The sequence below is a fragment of the Plecotus auritus genome (assembly GCF_963455305.1).
Source record: "Plecotus auritus genome assembly, chromosome: 2".
Taxonomy (NCBI): domain Eukaryota; kingdom Metazoa; phylum Chordata; class Mammalia; order Chiroptera; family Vespertilionidae; genus Plecotus; species Plecotus auritus.
In genome coordinates, this window is record NC_137771.1 from 21,431,561 (window position 1) to 21,436,707 (window position 5,147).

The window sequence follows — 5,147 nt, forward strand, 5'->3', positions numbered from 1 at the left end:
TTATTAATGTTAAATACATAATACAGTTTCTGGAGCATAGTAGATGCTCAACAAATGGTGGCTGTTATTATTGGTTTCCATCCTCAACTTAAAGGCAGCTCTGACTTTACAATGCCTAAGGCTGCTTTCAGCTGCAGCTGCCGTTTCTTCAGGGTCTCCATCTCACTGATACCTTCAGGGAGTTTGCAGTGCTGCCTTCAGTTGATGCTCTTTCTACCAGTTCATCTGCTCTCTCACTCTGAGTTCCAGACCCCCTCAGGTCTCCTGCTGTTTGCTGTTGGCCTGATCCCAGCATTCTTCGATCTGGCTTTATGCTCCATTCTCAGGGCCCATTTCACAGGCATAAAGTTTCAGACCAGAGTTAAGTTCAAGCTCTATTGCTCACACTAACTGTGTAATCTTGGACAAAGGATTTAACATCAATTTTCTCAACTTTGAAATGGGGTCAATAATGCCCATCTTGCTGGGTTGTATAAAGATTAAATAGCCCTGGCTGGTTTGCTAAGTGGCTAGCAGGGGTCCTCAAACTTTTTAAACAGGGGGCCAGTTCACTGTCCCTCAGACCGTTGGAGGGCCGAACTATAGTTTAAAAAAAAAAAAACTATGAACAAATTCCTATGCGCACTGCAGGCCCGGGATGAGTTGGCTGCTAAGCAGGACAGGCAGAGGCACCCGGCAGGCCGGATAAATGTCCTCAGCGGGCTGCATGTGGCCCGAGGGCCGCAGTTTGAGGACCCCTGGGAGTGTCAGCCCTCAGATCAAAGGGTCACAGGTTTGATTCCTGGTCAAGGGCACATACCTAGGTTGCAGGTTTGATCCCCTGTTGGGGCCCCTGTGGGAGGCAACTAATCAATGTGAATCTCTCTCACATTGATGTTTCTCTCTCTCTCTCCCTTCCTCCCTTCAACTCTCCCTAAAAATCAATGGAAAAAATATCATTGGGTGAGGATTAACAACAAAAACAAAGATTAAATACAACCATGTATTTGTAAACATTCATCATGGTAACTGTCACACAATAGGTGCTTAATAAATGTTTATTTATTTTTGTTCACCTCTCCCTATGGAGTAAATCCCATAATCATTCTAACTGGTATGTGATCAGTAAAGGGGGAAATAACCTTTCCTACTCGTGGCAGAGACTGCCAGTCTTCACACAATATCCAGTCTCCCTTTCTTCTTTAGTATTTTGACTTTATTGGGTGTGGGAGGAAGTAACTACATACCCAACTACTGACTATATCTTCCTGCCTCCCTTGCAGCTAGGTGGCACCGTGTATTTGTTTTGGCCAATTATATGAAAGGAAGTGTTGGTGGTTGTAGCCTCCCCCAAAAAAGATATGTTAAAATTCTAACCTAAATACCACAGCATGTGACCTTATTTGAAAACAGGGCCTTTACACAATCAATTTAAAATGAGGTCATTTGGGTGGGTCCTAATTCAGAATGACTGGAGTACTTACTAAACAGGGAAATTTGAGCACAGAGACAGACATGTACAGAGGGAAGATGATGTGAAGACACAATGGGAGAAGATAGTCATAGTGATAAGCCTACAAGCCTAGGAATGCCAAGGATCTCCAAGGATTGCCAGCAAACACCAGAAGCTAGAAGCGGCAAGGACCGTCCCCTAGAACCACCAGAGAGAGTATGGCACTGCCAACACCTTGAGTTTGGACTTCTAGCTTCCAGAACTGTGCGACAATAAATATCTATTTTAAGCCACCCAGATTTTGGTACTTTTTTTTTACGGGAGCCCTAGGAAATTAACACAGGTGGAATTTGAAGATGGCTGCTTAAAGGGGGGCTTCCTAATGCTTGGAATGTGCAGCGTTGGTGTCTATAATATTTAACAATCTGTGTATGGAGATGGGCACTGATCAATCAAAAAGGACATGGACCATGAACAATTTGTGTGGTCACACACATTCACGTATTGGTTAGATATTAGCCCTGGGAATGTGGCTGGGGCTCCAACAGACATTTTGTACCACGAGGCTAAAAGCTAGGAGCTGGGGATGGCAGACTTGGACTGCTACCTCCAATATTATCGACTACATGCTTGGTAGAATAAACCTATGTTTGTTTATAGCTCTGTTATTTGGGGATTTTCTATTTTCCTCAGCCAAACCTAAATTTAACTCACATCCAATCCCATGAAGTACTGGGAATCCTGAATGAAATGATCAACAGGAAAATATTTGTTTGCAAATTCTCCAGCTCTAGGCAGACATAAGACATCTTTCTTATTGCAGTCTTTGTGATGATGATTATGATTGATTTAGGAAAAATATGTTGAAATTGACTGACATGATCCTGGCCAGAGATCAGAGGTTTTTTGTCCTGCTTCAGCAACATATTCTTTGATCCCAGAAAGAAAGGGAAAGGTAGGAATATCAATGATGAAAGAGAATCATTGATTGGCCACCTCCTGCAACCCCCAACCGGATATCAAGCCCGCAACCTGGGCATGTGCCCTTGACCAGAATTGAACCCGGGACCTTTCAGTCCACAGGCCGATGCTCTATCCATTGAGCCAAACTGGCTAGGGCAGCAACATATTCTTGAGGGCTCTGCACAGCATCCATGGATAACAGTGACATGAGAGACTGGCAGGAGAGGGGCTGCCAACTTTTGGGCTGGATGCCAGCCGGATGTCTGGGTGATTTTTGTTGAGCTGCAGCCAGAATGCCCAGCCACTGGTTGGCAGTTAATCATAAAGGGTAAGAGTCAGGACAGATAGGTTTGAATCCAGGCTCCACCCTTACTTGCTATCTGACCCTTGGCAAATTACTGAACTTCTCTGAGTCTCAGACTTTTCATTTGCAAAATGGGAACAATTATAGCCCCTGTGACATAGGGTTGCCATGGAGATTTAGTGATATAAATACCCAGTAGGAAAAAAGATACATCCAATTTATTTGTATCCAGTCCACTAGCCCTTGACAGATAATATATGAACAGACTGGATTCTGATTGTTCCTTCTTACCTTTATTGATTGATTCATTCATTAAGCATACTGAATGTGCCTACTCTGTGCCTCCTCTGTACCAGGGGATGAAAAGAGCTAGTGAGATAGATTTAGACCATGGTAGCCAAATACAGCCAGCTCAAAAGTGGTTTAAAAAAAAAATAGAGCCGCCCAGGCTGGTTTGGCTCAGTGGATAAAGCTTCAGCCTGCTGACTGAAGGGTCTCAGGTTCGATTCTGGTCAAGGGCACATGCCTGGGTTGTGGGCTCAGTCCCCAGTAGGGGGAGTGCAGGAGGCAGCTGATCAATGATTCTCTCTCACCATTGATGCTTCTATCTCTCTCTCCCTCTCCCTTGCTCTCTGAAATCAATAAAAAGATATTTAAAAAAAAATAGAGCCAAAGTTTGTTTGAGTGCTCCTCTGCCATCTTTTCTTGAGGGCTCCCTTCAAGGTTTCATTCATGGCTGTCCTGGTCTACCTCCTCACTGTCAGTAGATGCTTGTTCTCAGGAGGACCTCAGTCACTAATGCATAAGATAGTACAAATGACTATGAATCTCTCAAAGAATGGGCTTGCAGCTGACCCCTCCTGTAAAGCTGACTGCCTCCTGAAAGGCTGTTCTTATGCATAGAAAGCAAAAAGGTTCCAAGTAGAAGGGCACAGAGGAATCATTCAGTCTGAACCCAAGCCAGGCGGAAGTGACTGTCTAAGCAGAATGACCCCACCAAGTACACCCGACAGTCACGTGGCCAGGCTGGGTGGGAAGCAGACTCCATGGTCACTGCTCTACACCATCTGTGCATGTTCTGATGAGGTTTTTTTCAGGGCGCCCTTGGCAGATACTGAGGCAGGACTAGAAGTGCCTCTGCCTTTCAAGAAGCCTGCAGCCTGACAGGACATGAACACATATGTTAGACCAAAAGCTCTTTGGCCACACTGATTTGAAATGCTGTCTTCACTGTGTACTGCATTCTCCAATATGCACAAGACCGTTCTAGACTCTGTTCTGTGCTACTGCTGTCTCTTCCTGCACCACCTATTTCAAAGACTGTCACTTTAAAAATGTTTTTATCTGGTGCAGGGAGGCCTCTGTCTTCTTTTTCAAGAATGTCTTAGTTGTTCTCATATCATTACTGTTCCAGATGAACTTTTAAATTAGCTTTTGAGTAACAGATATTGAACCTTCTTCAGCACTTTTATTTATACCAGGCACCGGGGACTCTGAGGAGCCAGGCCCTGGGTTCCTGCCCTTGAGAGCTCACAAACTCCATGAGAAGTGTAACCAAACAAGAAGTGTAAAACGACGTCAGGAATCTCACCCTGTGGGTAACCAGAGCCAAAGGACTGAGAGTCCCCGCAGATGTGTGTTATGAATTCCACTGTTCCTCCACGCTAGGAAAGTCCGAGAAGGCTCAGTAGGGGAGTGGCATACTGGACTTAGATGACTGAGTAGGAGTTTTTCAGGTATAGAAGAGAAGGAATGCTTTGAGTGGGGAGTGGCAGAACACTTACCTTAGGAGACACATTTCATATGCGAGTTGATAGGCGTTTGCCCGATTCAGAGGATGAAATGAAGGGAGGGATTGCCCTGAGCTGAGAAAATCACAAGAAGGCTCTCTGAATATATTTTGGCTGGGTTCGAGTTGGAGGTGTCAGAGAAGATGCTGGAAGAGGTAATTAAATAAAAACGGTTTTTATTAGAAAAGTAATACAAGATGACTTTTGACCTGGACTCGAGGGAGGAGCCAGACAGGGCAGAGGAGGTAGTCCCAGAAGTCTTCTCAGGAGCAAACAGGAACTCTCCTGGCTTCCTGCCCACTCTCTAAGATCCAAGATCCAGGAACTAAGGGTCCCACCGCGTCGGCGTCGGGAATTCTGAGGTGGTGACGCTGCAGTTCCGATTTCCAGGGGTGGGGTAGCCGTGGACAAGGGATCCGCCGGGAGGACAGAGGCTCAGATTTGCGGAGTCCTCTGGCAGAGCTGAATGCTTTATGTCAGAATTGACCAATGGGATGACGGCACGCGGTTGCCAGGGCTACCGTAGGGCGGCCGAGCGGAGGCGGGGCCTGAGCGGCAGGGGCGGGGTCGGGGCGGGGCTTATATAAGCAGGCCGCGGGAGGAAGGCGGAGCGTGGGGTCGGTGGCTGCTGGGCGGGCGGGGCGCAGGCCGCGGGGCC